Here is a 21,697-nt window from a genome sequence, read left to right on the forward strand (position 1 = left end):
GGATGGATTTGTGATAAGTCCCTAGAAAACTAAGCAAAGAAGAAAGATAATTATTAACTCCAGAGAACACAAGAAGTTGTACAAGAAGAGAAAAGTCATCATATTTTACTCGGTGCCCTCAGTGTAAATAGCATTTACTAAACAATAATGTGAACACACAGCAATGATCTGGACAAAAGAACGACACAACTACACTGGAGGACAGGATTGGGGGTGTGATGTGTCTGATGGCAGAAGAGGGTAGAGTGGGTTAAATGCTCACCCTCCACAGAAAGAATCCAATATACAATGCATAAAACAAAAAAAAATAAGGCAATCTAAAAATCTATTATTTAATGATACAATTCAAATTCCAAAACAGACAGAAGTCTACAGTACTTGCCTCTAGGTGCAAACAATAGTTGGGGTGGTGGGCATAAATGGTTATGGAAGGGACTGCTGGTTCTTGTAATAAGTTTTATAGAACTATTTCACTTTTAAATTACAAGAATGATCCATTTAAAAACGGATCCAATGAAAAATAAGACTAAATTATAAAAAACAAAAGCAGTCTATAAGCAAGGTACATCTTCATCTGTCACAACAAAAATAGAACATGTCTATAGACAGCATATTTTTTAAAATAACAATATAAACATCTCATTTGGAGACATGTAAGTGGCCACCAGAAAAACTAAAACATGATTCCAAATGGCATTTAAGGACAAGGGAAGAAAAGGGAAGAAAAGGGAAGAACTCCAGAGCTGAAACTATTCATTTTCATTACAAATCCTTCTGTACTGTTTGATTTTGTAACCATGTGCATATATTATCATGTTTAAATAAAGAATGTATTTAAAAACATATTCCAAAAAAAGGGTTTTTTTAATAGTCTGCTATACTCACTGAATTAACTTTAAAAGTTAAGTCTGTTGATACAACTCTAGCTCATTTTTCTAATTGATATATAGTAGTACTCACTGCCCAATTATAAAATCACTTATTTATCCATTATAATATTGACAGGCATTCAGGTTATTTCCAAAGTTTCTCTATTAAAAGCAACAGGATTTGAAAAAGCCTCTTGTATCTACTTGTACACATGCAAGATTTTCATCTGCTCAGTTGTCTTCAGAAATTTTGTCCTGTGTGCCCCCAAAGAATTTTAACTCTTTACACATTTTCTAAAAACTGAACTCCAGACTTCATTCGGATTTCACTAGTTTTTTCATAAAGTCCTCTTTTTGCTCCAGGACCACATCCAGAGTGAAACAATGCATTTTTTTAATTGTCCCATCTCCCCATCTCAAGGGCTATTTTTCAGTTATACTTGGGAGAAGCTTGTTTAAGGAATGTCAATTGCTACACTTAAGCAAATCATTTTACTCACTGAGACTCCGTTTACTTTGCTGTAAAGTGAAAAAATACCATTACTGAGAAGATCTAATAAAATAATGATATAAAAAGGCCCTTAAAACTTTGTTTTCTATATCAGGAGTATGTATTTGCTTAATGTGTATTATTCACAAGCTAGACACGGATCAGAAATGTTCTCCTCTTACAAATGTTCAGATAAAAATTAAAACCCTCCGGGGGTGCCAGGATGGCTCAGTTGGTTAAACACCTAATGCAGGTTATGATGTCAGGTCATGATCTCACAGTTCGTGAGTTCAAGCTCAACATCGGGCTCTGCGCTGATGGTGCCCAGCCTACTTGGGATTCTCTCTCCCTCTCTCTCTCTGCCCCTCCCCTACTTGCATGCACGCTCTCACCATCTCTCTAAAAAAATAAATAAACTTAACAAAAAACTAATACCCTCCTTTTCCCCTAGAACATGCAACTTCATCTTTGTAACTACATGGAGAAACCAAAGACTCTTGACGTATTCATAAAGGGTTTCTACATACAAAATTGTTGAAAAACTCTTAGGAAAAAGAATCATAACGATGAGTGAAAAGAAATGACATGAAACTTACTAAGTGTTCTAATCTTAAGGACATGTCACATAATAAACCTTAAGGGAGAAACTAAAGCTGATTCCTAATTTCGTTTTTTTTTTTAATTTTTTAATGTCTTTATTTTTGTTTTTGAGAGAGAGCGAGAGAGCAAGCAAGCGAGCACGAGCAGGGGAGGGGCAGAGAGAGAAGGAGACACAGAATCCGAGGCAGGCTGTAGGCTCTGAGCGGTTACACAGAGCCTGACGGACCCAGGGCTCCAACTCACAAATGGCGAGATCATGACCTGAGCCTAAGTCAGATGCTTAACGGACTAAACCACCCAGGCACCCTGCTGATTTCTACTTTCTTAACACTACTCTCAGTTTTACTAATTGTGTTTTCATTAATCTGTTTATATTTTATATTTAAGGAATAATCAGAAGACAGGTTTGAAAACAGCATTCTAAGTACAATGAATCATGACATGAACTCAATGACATTATAATGAGAAATATAAGGATTACATTTCCTGATGTCCATAGACTATGAGCAAAAAGGTTCTTAAATTTATGGATTCAAGTACCATTTGTCTTAAAACTCTTGGGAAAAGATATTTAAATAAATCATTTAAATTTGGTAAGAGGAACAAATTCAGCAAATATCACTTAAACAAAGTAGAGGCATGTAAGATTTTGATAAATATTTTTGTTTGGACTTTAATACCACTAGATTTTTGACAAACTCAGAACATCCTAGTAACACTCAACCACTGAAAAATATACCAAATATTGACTCTTCACTGCTAGCCAGACCCTAAGGACCTCAAGACAAAGACATCTTTTAGGACACACATGAGCTCATGGGAACATACTAACTTATCTCAGATAGCACATTGCTCTACTTTTTAGGAGCAAGACCTTTCCCTTGCTCTACACACATAACACCCATTGATATCCATGGGAGCCTGATGCAGGCAAAGAGCACCATGTGGCCTCTTCTAAAGAAAAAAATTTATGTCTGCTTTTGAATGCTGTTTGCCACCTGGCCTCCGGCCAAGCCAATATAAACATCACCATTCATGGAGTATTGGATATTTCCTTGTCTTCAGTGAATTCCAGACTTTTGAAAAGGTCAAAATTCAATTTGAAAAGAGGAAAATCATTATACTTAGGAAGGTCCAAGGCATAGTAAGAATATCATACAGTACAATACTGGCAAATGATCCAAAATACTGTAGCTGACATGAAAATCTATGCAGTAATAGCTGCCATTTGGGGGTGTTTTTACTATGTGCTAAGCCCTAAGCTAATTGCTTTACATACATCATCTCATTTCATCCTCAAAAAATCCTGTAAGTGGATATTATCCATATTTTGCAGGTAAGAAAAGTAAAACTTAGGTACACTGGCAGAGCAAGGTCATAAAACCCTTGAGCTCTTAAAATACTATGGCATATTTACCACTGACTTTAAAACATGGACAATGACATTAACTATTTGGAAATAGCCTATTCCTTTGGAAATTACTTTTAAAATTCATCCTATAATCTTAGTTGATACCTTGCTTTGCTTTCTAAAGGAGGCTTTTTAAAAATTTCCTCAATCTCTATAATAGCAACACTACTGCTTAAATATACCTTCAGTCTCTTAAGTGTTCAGGAGACTGTAAAATATAATAAAGGATGTATAAGATAGTCTTGGACTGAATCTGAGTGCTACCATCTTTTATTTAAATTCATCACTGCCATTTTCTTTTGATATAATTATCGAATCTCTACCAACCATTTTCCTGACAACCAGAGGCAGAACTCCCTTTCCCATCAGAAAGCTATGAGAAGAGAATCCATCTCATACAGCCCCTAATATGGATCTTACAAGCAGACCAAGCTGGCCAGCAAGTCCACATTCCTTCTAACACAGCAAGTGTTGAGCAAGTGCTCAAACATTGTTTAACAGTATTCCAAGATGTCACCCTCCTCTTATTAAAGCTTTAAGACAACTCCCTAGCATGCAGTGCCACAGGAATTTCTGTGGTTCATGGGGAATCTGGACAACACAGATACAATTTCTTTGTAACCCACTCTCCTAAAGTGGGGATCATGGTGTAGGAAACAAGGCAAGGTTTTCCAATCACATGAACACAAAGGGCTGAAGCCAAGGGCCGTGATCCCATTTCACGGAATCTCCTAAAGTCTTGAGTATCTAACACATGACCAAATTCAATCTTTAAGTTATTACAATTAAGTTGTTTTCTTCAGTGCATGAATCTGAACATCTTTAAATTAGATTTCATTCATGAAATCAAGTTATCAAGACACAGGCTACACTAATATATGTATACTCAGTAATTAAGTAGCAAAACATGCCAAGGGCTCTAACTATAATTATTTTTTATCTTAAAGATTAAGTGGATGGTAACCAGATATAGATCATCTGTGACTCTGCAATCTGAAGGATTTAGAAAATTTCCAAATTCTTAACATCAGGTTATTGCAATTACTTTTAAATTCAGTTCTGCAAAAATGGGTCATTAAACAACATGAAAAGTAAATGTTAAAAAAAAATACTTTAAGGTAGTTTTGGCCCTAGTTACACAGAAAACCGAGATAAGTGTTTTGGCAGCACTGAAATTTCTCATTAATATACCAATTTAAAAACAAGATACATGAAATATTGTATTGCTTACTCAAAAAAAATTGCCAACATCCTGGGGCTTTAAAATATATTATCAGTGTCTCCTGACAATTAAAATTTGACGAAGTAAAATACTTATTTCCCTCAAACCCACTGCAACAGTACATTTCTCAAGAAACATTAACACGGAAGGCATAGTACCTAATGACCACACTGAAGTAGCTCCAGTAAATACATTTTCACAAAGGAGAGGATCATAACTGTATTAAACCAAATACAGACCCTCTACAGATCTTATGAGAGCAAGCCTTTTAATCTAATGATAATAATTATCAGTAGACCCTGACAAATAAAAATACTTTTTCCCCGTGCCTGATTCATAACTAGTAGAATCAACAACTTTTGCTACTATATTTTTGCAGGTAAAATTAAATTTTGGTTTCTACCTTAATGTTCTCTATATTCCCTTTTTACTTCTTATCTGTGCACTAATTTTCCAAGCAATATTTAATGTTAATTTTTTTCCAAGTTTTGTGATCCTAAAAATCTTTATGATCTTGGGTTAGGCAAAAACTTCTTAAATAGGACATCAAAAGCATGAACCACACAAGAAAAAAAAAAAAAAACAGAAAAAGTGGACTTCATCAAAATAAAAAAAATTTGCTCTTCAAAATGGTCTATGTCATCCCTACTTCCATATACACCATGGCTTTTCCTGTAGCTTTTCTCCGGGGAGAGGGGAATGCACTAGTCTTCGATCTAGCAAGAAAATCCAATCCACTTGGCAACTGCATTCTTTCCACTGGATGTTAATAAACTGACATCCTGGTTTATACATCAGTGTCCTGAGAGTGCATTTACCTGGAACGGGTCAGTCTTCCTGAGTGGAGACAAGGCTGTAGTCTCTACACCTAAAAAACTAAAACCCAAATCCTGGGCTACAGCAACTTCACCCAAGTAACACCCCAATGACTGCCAAACTAGCCATTCAAACCCCAGTAAGGTCTCCTATCTATTTTTTATCTATAATGAACAATACTTTTGCAAGCTGGTGCTCTAAGAAATCAACTGAAATTTCCTACACTGATTTTTTTCCCCCCAAAGATACATTTTGCTTCAGTCTACTGAAATGGTTAATTTTAAATACATTTTAAAATTATTATCTTTTTTAATTTTAGAGAGAGCAGAAGTGAGAGGGGCAGAGACAGAATCTCAAGCAGGCTCCACACTCAACGTGGAGCCCAATGCAGGGCTCAAGCCCATGACCCTGGGATCATGACCTGAGCTGAAATCAAGAGTTTGAGCCACCCAGGCATCCCAACTCTTTTTTAAATTACTTCACATTTACAGAAAAGTTGCAAAAATAATAAAAGAATTTCTGTATACTCACATTCCCCTAAGTGTTAACATTTTACCATATTTTCTTTGTCTCCTCCTATCTATATCTATACCTATCTACCTAATCTATATCTATATATACACATGTGTATGTGTGTGTATAAAATTTTTAAACCATTTGAGAGAAAGTTACAGGCATGATTTCCCCTTACTCTTAAATAAGTCAGTATCAATATCCTAAGAACAAAGATATGTAATAGTTGACTTTGATGTTAAATGCTCCAGCAAGTCTGAGAACAAAAAGAACAAAGAGAAGTGAACAGTTTGAAATAAAAACAAAGAAAACCAGAGTCATAAGTTACCAAAATCTGATATAGTTGAGGAAAAAAAAAAAAACACCCTTACAATGCAGGTTTGCCATTATCATATAGGATAATGGACAAGATAAGTTCATTAATAATGGACAAGTAGGAAAAAAAATGGCCCATTTACCTAATATCTTGTGATCATTTCCTAAATTAAATAATGAAATTATACACAACTGCATCTAACCAGCATTTGTTTAACATAGAAAACTATGGACTATGGACTAGTGGTTACGAGAATCAGCATGAAACATCATTCTATTTATTAATGCTACTCTAATTAAGCTCATTTCACATAACTAGTAAAAAAAAATATTCTACGGTACATTTTCCCTTAGTATGCTTCATTTGAGAGGTTTAAAAAAAAAGAACCACTGATATTTTTACAATTAGCAGATGGAGCACAATCTAATAATAGAAACTGGACATTTTCTACCACCTGCTGGTAGTCTGTGTTTATTAGTCAGTGATAAGGATTTCGGTAATTTCTGAATAATGGTTAGTAGGCAAATTTGTTGCATGAGGCCTAACATGAAGCAGATGCCAGACTGCAATGTGGATCCCATGGTGCTGTGTAGCCTTCTCTATTGCCCACCATCCTCTGTGGCTGCCTGTGATGTCAAATCACTCAGCATCTGATGGCAAAGGGAACAGCTGGGAGGCAGGAGTGTGTGAGGACTACCCACGCTATTGGCCCAAATCTCCGCACCCTCTCTTGAAAGGCACTAATCCCGCTTTTGCCCCCTAGATTTGCTCCTTTATGCTCTCCTTTAAGCTCCATGACACCATCCCACCCCAAATTCCCTCAATCTCTCCTCCTCCAAGTCAGTCCCATCAGTCACAAGTATTCCTGGAATGGGGCTGGCCTCAGGGAACAAACCTCAACTGCCCCTCCCTGAGTGAAGCATAACTTCTGGATGGCTCCATGCATCTTTTCCCATGGAGGTCTGAGGGTGCAGTCTGACAGGAGTCGAGGGATCTTTCAATTCTATATTAAACAAACCTGTTGCACAACCTAGCCATTTGGGTGGTAGCATAAATTAAATTTTAAAATATTGCCCCCCCTTAAATTAATTTATTATGTAATAAAACATCAGAAACCCAAAAAACTAGAGCTTCCAGTATACTATCTTCATAGCTCTACTTGAAAGAAAAATTGCAGGGGTGCCTGGGTGGCTCAGTCAGTTAAGCATCTGACTTCAGCTCAGGTGATGATCTCACGGTTTGTGAATTCAAGTCCCGTGTCGGGCTCTGTGCTGACAGCTCAGAGCCTGGAGCCTGCTTCAGATTCTGTGTCTCCCTCTCTCTCTGCCCCTCTCCCACTCGCACTCTGTCTCTCTCTCCCAAAAGTAAACATTAAAAATTTTTAAAAGAAAGAAAGAAAGAAAAAATGCAAATAATTAAAATATAAATTGACTGTTGGTTGGTGTCAGCACACAGTTAACACAACCTCCCATCTTCCACTTGGACAGCTGGTAAAATCACAGTAAATGTTCCCAGTGCTGACTCACTCGGTGGCAGATTCTGAAAGCCTCAGTTAGGTCTACCACCCTGAACTAAGACTAGAAAAGAGACAGATTTTAGATAGACTTTCAATTCCAAGAGTTTAACTTTTAAAAATCTTTTTTCCAGGGGCACCTGGATGGCTGAGTCGGGTAAGTGTCTGACTTCGGCTCAGGTCATGATCCCACAGTTCAAGAGTTCTAGCCCCACGTCAAGCTCTGTGCTGACAGCTCTGTGGAGCCTGCTTCAGATTCTGTGTCTCCCTCTCTCTCTGCCTCTCCCCTGCTCACACTCTTTCTCTCTCAAAAATAAATTTAAAAAATTTTTTTTAATTTTTAAAATCTTTTTTTTGCTTCCTTTCCACATAACAAATTTCATGAACCATTAAATTTGGCAATTTTTTAGGAATTTAAAATATACCATTTTTATTTATCAATATTAATTTACTTTTGTATGTGTGTCTCCCAGTTGTACTTAATGTTAGGTTGAAGAAAATAAAAGAATGACAACCTATATATTCAGTAAGCAGCTAAAATGTGTATGTCTGCTAAAAACATATGTAATATTAACATCATATTTCTATGCAACATGATTTTGCCCACCAGACACTGTGGCATCTTATTAGTAACAGATTACAATGCCAGTCATTCATAATTATGCAACTCTAAACATCCTAATTTGCATTCAGTGATGGGTAAATGTTTGTGTGGTCTATGTAAAAAATTATTTTCCTATCTTTTAAGAACCTAATCATTTGTAATCCCCGTTCAGAAATTTCTGATCATTGCATATAATGTTAAAGCAGGAAAGAACATTAAAAGTAACTTAGTACAGGGGTAGCACCTGAATGGCTCAGTCAGTTAAGCGCCAGACTTCAGCTCAGGTCATGATCTCAAGGTCAATGAGTTCGAGCCTCGTGCCAGGATCTGTGCTGACAGCTCAGAGCCTGCTTCAGATTCTGTGTCTCCCTCTCTCTCGGTCCCCCACCTCCACCCCATCCCCTCCCCATGCTCACACTCTCTCTCTCCTTCAAAAATAAGTAAACATTAAAAAAAAAATTAAATAAAAACAAAAGTAACAAGAAAATCCACTCACCAGATATGCTAAACTACTACCACAACAACAACAACAACAAAAAGTTAAGAGATTTACCCAAGGTCTTACAGTGAAGAAATAGCCATTTCAGGTCAACTCCAAGTACTTCCTGACCCCACGTTTCATTCCTACTGCTACATCATGTTGTCTTCATTAAAAAGTATAAGGACACAGGCCCCCCTCAGGCTGGAAAGCCTGAGCTTTACAAGGGACTGTGTCCAGACTTCCCCTGCAGCTGCTGGGGCAGCGCTGTCATCGTGGGGGAAAGCCCCAACCTGGGGGATAAGCAGGAAGTATTAGGCCCCTGGTGGGGTATAAAACAGGAAGCCAAATCTTAGCTGACCCAAGGGAGGGATCCAGAGAAAAGCCAGCTCTTCTCCCCATGCTATATCCAGGTGTTTGATTTTTCTGAAAGGAACTAGGGGATGTACTCTTCCCACAGAAACCACAGGATGTTGTAAAACCAAAAGACACCTTGGCTTCCTAGCGCAGCAATTAAGGAAACATGCTATGTGGTACTGAAACCCTATCTAAAAAGAAACTTTGAAACAAATCCATTTGTTAATTAGATACTGTTGTTCATTTTAAATGGGGGGGAGGGGTGTTCTACAAGCTGATAATGAAACTGTGTGTCGACTTCATTTTCCCTTTTGCCAGGTAAACATAGTAAGTGACCTGATCTTTCTCTTTTTGGACAAGTCAGAATCTGAGATGTCAATGTCAAGGCTGTGTTGAAAACAGAAGAAAACATTCACTTGTCTACTAATGGATGCGATGAGGAACATGAACTCCTGGGTAAGCAAACAACAAACATGCTGCACTGCTTAATGATTATGGCAAATGACTGAAGTCTAACAAAAATTCTCAGCAGATGTGGGAGGCATATCTTTTTAACAGTTTATTTAATTTTAAATTAGGCTTTTCAACTGCTTGTTTGAAACCACTTTTAGTCTTTTAAAAATTTACTTTTTTAATGTTTTACCTGCTTAAGAAAAAGTAGATCATAACTAATTCTAATTAAGATGAGAATTTACCAATAAGCCTAGTTAAATTTTTTTCAGAAAAAAAGTCTAAAAAGTAGAAGAAAATATAAACTTGAAACATAAACTTTATTCCACAAAAGGAGAAAATATAGTGAGGTAGGCCCTATAAAACGCAAAATTTTTCAAAGGGCAAATCTAAACTAATATCTACTTGCCAAAAAACAGCTTTTAATATTCTAAAACATTTATGCTAAATAAAGTGGATTAATGTTTTAAATATGACAAATTATCAACAACTCAAATTCCGCCATTAACAGTGAATTGAAAGAATCACATGTTTATCTTCAAACCTGAGAATAACAAATATTTACACAACCCTTGCTATAACTATACTCATTCAAGCCACTCATTTAAGAAACAAATATTTTTAAAATTCTGTTTTAATATATTTAATTCTTATGCTACTTAATATATTTGCCTAAATGAACTACAAATACTAAAAAAATTCCAGTTCTTTTATCCTCTATCAACCAATCTTTTACCAGACTACAAGTAGAATAAATGAAGTAAGTATCTTTCACTACTCATTTTTAAAAACTACTGAACCTAGAGGAACCTGGGTGGCTCAGTTGGTTAAGCATCCAACTCTGGATTTCAAGGCATGATCTCACGGTTTGTGAGTTCCAGCCCCGCATCAACTCTGTGCTGACAGCACGGAACCTGCTTGTGATTCTCTCTCTCCCTCTCTCTCTGCCCCCCCCCCCTCAAAATAAAAATAAACTTAAAAAAAAATCACTGAGCATAAACATGCTTTTTGTATCAATTCAAAATAAGTTGATTCCCAAAGAAAAAATGATTTAAGAATATGAATGCAATAACTGCGATGGTACCAACACACAAATGAAATTACTCATTATTATGTATTATACAAATGAATAGGTTTATATAGGGAGAGTATGCTTCTATAGGACTTCATTTTTAAAGTATAACGTTCAAGTATGTGAAAAATGAGCAAAGAAAATAAGCTATTTTATTTTTATTATTACACAAGGTTTTTCTATATGAAATATGATGTTGTGTCTCACTAAAAAAATAAAAAGCAAAAAGCACTCTTTGATCAAAATCCTTCCACAAATCGAAGGATTGAGAGAATGACAGAATGCTTCTATTTGGGGATGTCAGTGAATTAAAAATCAGCAGAGACCATCCTGGTGACAGAAATAGCACCTGCTGCTAACAGTCCTTCAGAGCAGGATTTGACCTCCTATTAAGTCTATGACAGACCAAAGAAAACACTTAATTGAAGCCTATCTCTTCAACCCTGTTTGCAACACAGCAGTTTCTCCAACAACATTTGTCACAACAATAGTTACAGCTGTGCTTTCAGAGAAAGAAAACCTAATTGCACTGTACAATAGAAATATCAAAAAATTCTCTTAAGACATTTGCCAGCTGAGGAGAGGACTGGACTCCAAAGCTGATTCTAGAAATATATTTTGGTCAAGGTATCTCATGATATTTTAGAAGTATAATTGCTCAGTCAAAATATTATTGAACAAAAATAGTCAGAGGCAAAGCACATGCTAAAGGGTTTTACTATTTGTTCACTGGTACATTCACCATGTATGTTGCAAAGATGATCTGAAGTTACTTGTAAGATTACAGCCAGATACCATAAATGAGAAATGGGACTGTGGTAAAGACAGCGTAGTGCAGGTGGGAGATGACGAGTACAGACTCCATAGGCAAAGAGCCTGCACTGGAATCACAGCCCTGCTGCTCACTACAATTCCTGTCATCTTGGGTAAGTCACTTACCCTCTCTGTGCACCCATCTCCTCATCTGTAAAATGAGCTCCCGGGGCCGTTACACGGATTAACTTAACATACATAAAGCATTTACAACAGTACCTGGCTAGTAAAGAATTGTGTAGAAATGCTGGCGTAAAAGGGAGAGGTGGGGAGGAGAATAAGGTAGAATAGAAAATGTATCCACAAATAAGGCCAATGCACACAGCCCCTTATAACATATATGACTTGTTTTCAACTTAGCCATAGCTTTACCCATTACACCAAGGTATAAAAATTCAAAGCTAAAATTGGTGTGTTTAATACTCATTACATTTTTACAGGACAAGACATCTTTAGTAGATGGTGTCTATGCTGGCCAAATTAATTAAGCACGGTATTTACCCGGCATGAGTTTGCCAAAGAAGTTTGATCAATTCAGGAAATTTTTATAGCACAGTGGAAGTGTTCCACTTTGAGAACTGGGTGAAAGGTCTGTGCATGTGCCTTTAAAAACGATCACCACAAAGGGGAGAAAATACCTCTGAAGCCTAAATCTCAGCACCTCTGCTCTCCCAAATTTGGAGCTTGAGGCCATTTCAGAGGACAACAGGAGTGCAAATGAGGTTAAACTAAACAGCTAATCCTGAAAGTAAATTATAAAATATTGTAAACATCTGATTTCCCACTTTTTCCAATTTATTTTTTTTTAACGTTTATTTATTTTTGAGACAGAGAGAGACAGAGCATAAACGGGGGAGGAGCAGAGAGAGAGGGAGACACAGAATCGGAAGCAGGCTCCAGGCTCCGGGCCATCAGCCCAGAGCCCGACGCGGGGCTCAAACTCACGGACCGTGAGATCGTGACCTGAGCCGAAGTCGGACACTCAACCGACTGAGCCACCCAGGCGCCCCACTTTTTCCAATTTAAACACTTCAACCAATGATGGCCCAAACAGTATTTTCAATTATATTTCAATTAAAAAAACTCTGCAAAATTATATAAAATGTAGTATAATCTACTCGTACAAATATCTGCTAAATCTAGATAGATACGGACATTTAGGCCACAGTGATTATTCCATACAATTTAGGTATTTGATAATAAAACAGTGGAAGTTTATGGCCACATTCCCCAGCTCTGAACAAAGTTAAGACTGAATAATTTATTTAACTTTCCTTTCTTCCTCTGCTTTACATAAGAACTTAGGGGTTTCTAACAATAAAATGTCTATACAAGGAATCCCTGCGTTTTGACCAAAGGACAACTTTAAGGTAGGAAAATAAATAACACAAAGGAATATGCCCCCAATCTCATTAACGTCACAGTCCCACCCCTCTCTCCCTGACTGCTTAGTTCCAGTTTTATACCCCTATTTAATGAATTCGGTTCCATAGCATGAGATGAACCCAAAGTCACAGGGTGTAAGGTGTTAATGAACTGACAAAAATTTACAAACCTTGGGAAACTGCTTACCTGGTATTTTTCAGCTTCCTATAAAAATCAACCTAATGCAAAGTCATTTGATACTCCCTCAGAAGAACAGGGAGACCTGTGTTTCTACAGCTCCTTTATTATACATGTCCCACTTTCAAGGAGAGGAGGCTGCACCATTTATAGACTCAGGCAAGTACACAGAGTTAGCCAGGCACCCAAGAGCTATGGCATGTGTAAAGAAACTTATCTTCATCCCTCAAGTATTATTATAGGCCTATGGTTCAACTGCATAGCAATAGCACTCTACTGTAATTGCTCTGCTTGCTCATTATAAGCATCCTGGCAGATTATTAACAGACCTTATCTATGAGAAAACAGTACGAAAGGAATCCCCTATTCTCTTGCAGGGCTGTGGTGGTGACAGTAAGCAGGAAACACTCAATGAGGCTCAAAGGTTCAAGCCTGATCAATCTATGCCTCCCTTAATTTCAAATTTCATATATTTTAAGTAGAAAGAGAAACTGGTTTTTTTTTAAGTTTATTTATTTATTTTTGAGGGGTGGGAGACAGGCAGATAGAGAACGGGAGAGAGAATCCCAAGCAGGCTCCACACTGTTAGCACAGAGCCCAAGGCAGGGCTGGATCCATGAACCATGAGATCATGACCTGAGCTGAAATCAAGAGCTGGACGCTTAACCGACTGAGCCACCCAGGCGCCCAAGAAACTTTTTAAGGTTTATTCATTTTGGGGAGACAGAAAGGGCGGGGGGGTGCAGAGAGAGGGAGACACAGAATCCGAAGCAGGCTCCAACCTGTCAGCACAGACTCTGACTCAGGGCTCGAACTCAAGAACCATTAGATCATGATCTGAGCTGAAGTCGGGACACTGGACGGACTGAGCCACCCAGGCGCTCTGGAAGCTGTTGTAACCAGACACTTCTTTTTTGCTTTTTTTATATACTCTCCAAGGTCTTTACACTATATATAAAGTGTAGCTTGTCAGAAATAATGTTCATATAAAAATTTTTTAATTCTGTCCAAGATCTTTGTGGTCTCTTCTTACTTCTAATTCCACACTGTTCTAAAAACCAAGTACAAATTCAGCCTTGTGAGATCCTGTGCAGAGAACTCATCACCAAGCAATGTCTGGACTTCTGACCCATGGAAATTGAGACAAAAAATGGGTGTTGTTTTAAGCCACTTGGAAAAAAAAAAGGAATTAAATAGATACTGAAAAACAATGAGAAAACAAAAGAAGAAGAAGAAGAAGAAGAAGAAGAAGAAGAAGAAGAAGAAGAAGAAGCAGCAGCAGCCTAAAAAGTACTTATAAGAAAATTTCAAAGAGGACTATTACTTTTCACTTTGGCATCTCCCTTTCTAAAGATACTTCTCTTCAGGTAACCTTACTGATCTAATCATTTCCTTGGATGAAGAATTTATTTTTAAAGGCAACTTCACAGTTTAAACCAACTGAGAAAACAGCATAGCCTTTCCAAGTGAATCTAAGGGACATTTGATTTGATTTGATTTTTCTTTTCAGAAGAAAACAAATTATATTGTTTATATTGCAGGTTGGATATCTGAAAAACAATTTGAGAAAATGAGACTTTTGATGAAGTACTGTGAGATAAACATTCGGTTTTATTTTTTTTTCAATAGCAATAGTATTTTATTACTAACCTCTATGGCAAGAAATGAAGTCATATTTCCTTTGACTATTTGCCCCCATTCTTACTCAAAACAGCATAATACAAATTAGCCAAACTTATCATATTTTATTTTTTATTAAATATTTTTGTGTTAAAGGTAATCATGATGATTTTTCTAAAGGTTAGTGGACATCACCTCTGGTCTCCATTATGATCAACTAATATAGGAAAAGTTATGCTATCTGGTATTTTACCAGAAACTTCTAAAACTTTCTGTGGCAGGCAGAATAAAAGTCCCCCAATAATACCCACATCTTAATCTTGCAGAACCTGTAAATACCTTACTTTACATGGCAAAAGGGACAGTGCCATTGTGATTAAGTTAAGGATCCTAAGGTAAAGAGACTATCCTGGATCATCCAGCTAGGTCCAATATAATCACAAGAGTCTTCGTAAGAAGAAAGCAGGAAGATCAGAGTAAGAGAAGATGTGACAAAGAAACAGAAGTGTAAGTGATGTGGCCATGAGCCACAGAATAAGGGCACTTTCTAGAAGCCAGAAAAGGCAAGGAAACAGATTCTCTCCCCTACAACATCTAGAAGAATAGTTTTGCTGACAGTCTGATTTTAACCTCTAAGACCTATTTTGGACTTCTGATCTCTAGAACTATAGGATACCAAATCTGTATTATTTAAGCTAGTACAATTGTGATGATATATTATAGAGCAGAAGGAAACTAATACAACTTCCTTCCAGGGCAAACTGTCAATTTTTTTTTTTTTTTAATAACAAGAATCATGCTATTATGAAAGGAAGGGCCAGAGGAAGGAAAGAGGAGAGCAAGGTTTCTGCTTCCTAAAGGTTCAGCAAAGGACACATTAACATGAATGTTTTTATCTTTTAACGTATCATTCTGTGGCACCACGAGAAGTCACAAGACAAACCAAATGGGGCAAGAGTCATTAACCTTTTCAATATTAAATACCCTTTTTACTTCAGCTTGTGCCCCACCCTTCATGAGTCCCATGAAGAAGAGTGTCATCTCCCAAATGAACTACATTTAACAAATAATTTTCCTTTTTAATTTGATATACTGTACTGTCAAGCAGATATGGTGATCAACCTAAAAACTCAGAGTAAATTAATATAACTCTGCCAAAAACAAAGCAACCTGATAATCTGGCCAACCTTATTTGGGATGTTTCTAGAATACAGAGAAGGGTCCTAATCCCAAGGGTTTCAAGTACTCTGATGTATAACCACCTACACAGAGCAATATCACCACCTTTTAGTGAATTGCACATTTTCTAAAGGAACCAGTTCTCCACCACCTCCCCCCATCTTTTTCCAGCTGCTGAATAAAAGAAAGCTTTTACTTTAATGATAATACATGTACACACTTAGCACTGGATCTGACCCTGGGTCATCATCCAATTAATATTTGTCTCTTTTCCTCTTTTACTCCCCCCCTTATTGCCTTTTCCATCTTCAGAATGATATACTACAGCAAATCCTAGATGACATGTATATCAACACAACAAAAACATTTTGTTCAAACCAATTCAGAAGTCTCACATTCCTAATCTCCAGAATTCATCTGTCAGCACCAAAAACGTTATTCTGATATGCTTCATCATTCCTGAAAATAATTCACAACATCCACCAGAAGTACAAGTGAGCTCTGAAATGGCCAAAACAACATTGACCAGAGAGAAGGAAGAGATGGACAACTGGGGAAAACCGCAGAGTGAAGCATTAGTCATTTAGCCGTCCAGGGGAGACTGTACATTCGTCAAAAAGGTCTTCAGAAAAACAGCTCAATGAAGTAACACATTACTACTTCTAACTTAAAGGTTCTAGGAATTATATAGCAATTTCTTATAATTCCACTATGTCTCATAAATTTAGGAGTATCAGTTTTACTTACTGAAATTATATAAGACAGCATATATTGATTCTTAATTATAATTAAGGAAAAAATAATTTATTGGGCCTCTTCATCCTTGTTTGAACTTAGGGTTTTGTAATAATGTCTCTAACAATATAATCAGAAATGCCTTTTTAAAAAATGTCAATTCTTTAAGGCAACATTAGGAGACAGCTTTATATACGCAAAGGTCAAGAAATCTTTATATATGCTTCATTAAGACAAGTCAAAAATTAACAGGTGCTAAAATAGTATTTATGGAGCCCCGCTGTGTGTCAGGCACTCTGCAAGGGTTGGGTTACTATTGTGATGAACAAAATAGATACTGTCCTTGCCTTCAATGTTTACAAGCCATTGTTAGTCTTTATGAACTGCCTATTGAAGTCTCTGGTCTGTTTTTCCACTGAAAAGAGTATCTCTTTTCTTGTTGATTTAAAAAACATATTTATTTATATAAACATACCATATAGTAAGGATAGTAGCACTTTGTCATAAATAAAAATGCAAATAAAATCTAAGCAATTATTTAAAAAAGTCAAAAGATAATTCTTAAGCATGAGTAATTTACTTAAAATTTATCATACCTACTACTGCCTCACATTCAAGAATATCTTTACACTTGGGGCACCTGAGTGGCTCAGTCAGGTAAGCATCCAACTCTTGGTTTCAGCTCAGGTCATGATCTCCCAGTTCCTGAGTCTGCGCCCCACATGGGCCTCCACACTGACAGTGCAGAGCCTGCTTGGGATTTCCTCTCACCCCCGCTGGTTCATGCACTCTGTCTCTCAAGATAAATAAAACTTAAAAAAAAAAAAAAAGAGTATCTTTATTCTCAAGAGATAGTTTGCAAGATGGTTGAGAGCACAGGCTTTTGAGACAGGTGGCCTAGTTTTAAATCCCAGCTCTGCCACTTTTGCCAACTTCTATTTGGGCATGTTATTTGACCTCTATCTGCCTCAACTTTACTGCAAAATGGAGATAATTCAAGCACCTAATTCATATGCTTACTTTGAGGCTGATGTAATGCACAAAAAACACTTAGACTATGCCCAGCAGATATGTGCTCACTAAGTATTACCTATTTTCAGTAGTATATTAGTGCCAACTCATAACAGCTTGAGTGAGAGCTGACTGTTGAATTTTCAGGATTTTGTTAGCCAATTTTTAAATATAGACTTCATTAAAAATTAAATTACATAAAGCTACACTTAAACTACATTTGAATAAACTACATTAACAAAAAATAAATTAAAAAATAATAAATATTCAAAACTCATCACTAATTGACTACGTTACTATTATCTATGATCTTGCACTCATTTGCATCTATTGCATCCACCATATGTAGCGTGTTACTGCGCAGCTCTTTTCAATCTGTGGTGTCACTGGGGGCAGTCAGTGGTGTCAACTAGGTAGCTTGAAATTGACCACGGTCAAAGTATTTATACTATAGAAAAGAGCAAATGCTATAAATCAAGTCTTTTTTTTTAACTGGTTGTCAAATATTTATCAGTACACCACTGCCTGTTATTCGAGCGATTATTATAGTAAGTCATCTTTAATTTCTTTTTCACAGGAAAAAAAGGGTGACAAATCAAAATGTTAGTTATCACTAGTCTATTTCTTATCCCTGTTGGTACTATGTATGCAAACTTGGTTGCCAAGCTCAGGTTCCTTTTCAAAACTGTGTCCCTAAAGGACCACATACCTTTGTCTATAACTGCACCAGACAGGGGCCTCGCTTTTTCTGTCTACCAAAGCAAGAGAGATTCAGTATTCTTTAAAAATAACAAGTCTAACCTGCCATGATTCACTATGAAGGCCACCTTAAGGAGATAAAAGTTAAGTGCCAAACTGTCATCAGATATAGTCCACACATCTCTTAAAATTGTTTTGACCTTCTGACATTACTTAGCAACTCAAGTCAATATCAACAAGCCCACAGTCAGTCTAACTGAAACACAAATATTAACTTTCAAACTAACAGTCAAGTACTCAACTGCCCATTGCATGTCATATGTTAGGCCCTAATGCGATAAATACACACATAATGTGTTCAAAGAGACCAACTAAATGTTCTGAGTTATGTTAAAAGTGTGGCAATGTTTACAGAATGGAGCTTGCCAAGGAAACAGGTTGGCTGGGCCCTTGAGACTTACCCTACTTGGTCAGGACCAGAGAGAAGGGGAAGTACAGCACATGCATCTATGTGGGTGCTTAAGTAGCACAATGACTCTCTCAGGGCAGCTTGATTAAGTAGAGAAAGCATTAATCTAGAAATCAGAATATCTGGGCTCCAGTTCCAACTCTGGTGCTAACTAGTTCTATAAGCTTAATATTTCTGAGCTTAATTCTCAGACATAAAATTCAAGAGCTAAATTACACAATCTCAGCTCTATGATTCTGATCTACTGTTCTGAATAAATGTGCTGTCACTATTAAAGAATCTTTCCTCTCTGCCTGGCCTACTATGGTAACATAGTTTTATTAAGCTGACTCAAATTTAAATACCACATAAACAGAAACATTTACATTTAATGTGAAAATATAGAAATGTTATGTATCCCATCTTAATTTTCCAGCTACCAACTTTCACATTTTTAGGGTTATACCAACACAAAGGCAAATGCATGAACAAAAACCATACTTTTTTCCTTTCTGTACCCTTCACAAAGCTGAGTTCCAGAACTTCCATCAAACAGAAAGAACTTAATAAACATGGATAAATTTTATATAAAAGACCTTGAAGATTTAAGTCTACATTTCTATAGTCTATCTAATTATAATTTTAAAAAATCAATACAAAATTTAGATGCACATGAGCCTTAAAGAGAAAGGGAGGACCTTCAACTTCTGAGCATCATAAAGTAACAGGGGCTGGATTTACTTTTCCACTTTACAAAACTATTTTTGCCTTTAAAAAGAGAGATAAGGGGCACCTGGGTGGCTCGGTCAGTTAAGCGCCCAGTTTCAGCTCAGGTCATGATCTCATGGTCCGTGAGTTTGAGCCCCGCATCAGGCTCTGTGCTGACAGCTCGGAGCCTAGAGCCTGCTTCAGATTGTGTGTGTCCCTCTCTCTCTGCCCCTCCCCTGCTCATGCTCTGTCTCTCTCTCAAAAATAAACAAACATTAAAAAAAACATTAAAAAGAGAGATAAAATTTATGAAACCACAACTTTTGAACATTAGGCAGTGGGCAGAACAGATGACAATGATCTTTGAGAAAAGGGAAACAAAACAAGGTGAGCCCTGCTATCACCCCAGCTTACTGCCTGGATGAGTTCCCAGGCTACAGTGTGTGTGTGTGTGTGTGTGTGTGTGTGTGTGTGTGTGTGTGTTTATCGGGGGGTACAGCTAGAGATGGGAAAGAAGAGAGCCAGTAGTCTTCCTCAGTTGAGGAGACAAGGGTTAATCTGAAGAGGTTAAGACAACCAGAATTTGAAAGGCAGAGAACCAGAAAAAAACTGCACAAGAGCAAACTCTAGAGATATGCAAGCAATTGTATCTTTACCTGACTATTGTGTACACTATACATAAGGAAACTAACAGAGATCAGGTAAAGAACCATCAGAAAGCAACAGGCGGAACACAAAATGGTATTGCCTCTGTAGTGGGGAAAATCAACCCTACACTAAAGCCTGCTCTGGTCCTGTCTAACAAAACCTTAAAAACAACCCTTGACAAGATTGCTTCATTCTAAATATTTAACTATATCCCAAAACAAAACTGAGAAACACTTAAAATAACACAGTAAAAAATTTCAGCACGTGGAGCGCCTGGGTGATTCAGTCGATTAAGCACCTGACTCCTGATTTTGGCTTAAGTCATTATCTCACAGTTTGTAAGATCAAGCCCTGTGTCAGGCTCTGCACTGACAGAAGGAAGCCTGCCTGGGATTCTTTCTCTCCCTCTCTCTCTGCCCCTCCCCCACTTGCACTCTCATTCTCTCAAAATAAACAAACACTTTGTAAAAAGAAAAAAAAATAAATTGGCATCTATATAAAAAATTACCAGGCATGTAAGAAAGCTGGGAAGTAAAACCTATAATGAGGAAAAGTAATCAAAGAAACAGATCCAGAACAAATAACAGAAGTAGTAGACAAAGATATTAAAATAGCTATTAATACACTTCATATGTTAAAAAAGATAGAGGAAAGCATATTAAGAGAAGACACAGAAGAAATTTAAAAAGACCCAAACTGAACTTAATAGAGATAAAAAAATACACTTGGTTGGATTAACAGTAAATGAGACACTGTAAAAGAAAAGAGTAATAAACCTGAAGCTAGTAACTCTAGTTAGTTAGGTTAAGAAACTAAATATGGAAAATTTTAAGGTCAAAACCCTCAGTGGAAATTCATTCATTCAACAATTTAAAAAACAAAATAATTAGTGAGTATCTAAAATACGCCAAATATCATGATAAGCACTGGAAAGATTTAAAAGACTTAAATTAAAAAAAATATTTTCCACAGTTTCCCCACTTAGTTTTGCAAACCTCAAGAGTTTTCAATATTTCCTTATTTGATGACCTTATAAACAAATATGCATTTTGTTTTCCTTAATCTCCCCATTGTATTTCCATATCATTGTTTACTATCAGGTACTAGAGTAAGTATATTATAACGATGGGGTTAGCTTATATTCCAATCCAAAGAAAAAGAAACTGTGCTATAATGGGGCTCTACCATAACTTCTTTATTCCTACTTGTTAGAGAAATAAAACTAGATGAAACAAGCTAAGGAATATAGGACATACTAGCTTCACCAAGTAAAGAGCATACAAAGTTCCTCATAAGATACTTTTTCCTACTGAATATATTGCATCTTAATTGTTCCAGAATTCATCTTGCTGGTTTTCCCTTATAGACTGAGATTTCCTAAGGAAAGCAACATCACCCTTTTCATCTTTGTGTATATCATGGGCACCCAATATTATTAAATAAATGAATGAAAAACTAAATGAGATTAAAAACAAACAGGAACTCTGGCTAAGGACCCCACTTCTTAGAGACCATTATTACATTTCTCTGCCCTACTCAAGTCAGGGCCTTCTCGCCCCAGT

At 36.8% G+C, this 21,697-nt stretch overlaps 1 protein-coding gene across 4 annotated transcripts in view; it reads right to left on the reverse strand.

The window, feature by feature from the left end:
- The window catches only part of DST (dystonin), a 490,237-nt gene that overhangs the window by 322,948 nt on the left and 145,592 nt on the right, over window positions 1-21,697 (reverse strand). The window lies entirely within an intron of this gene.

This window comes from Panthera leo, chromosome B2, assembly GCF_018350215.1.
Source record: "Panthera leo isolate Ple1 chromosome B2, P.leo_Ple1_pat1.1, whole genome shotgun sequence".
In the NCBI taxonomy this organism is placed as follows: Eukaryota; Metazoa; Chordata; class Mammalia; order Carnivora; family Felidae; genus Panthera; species Panthera leo.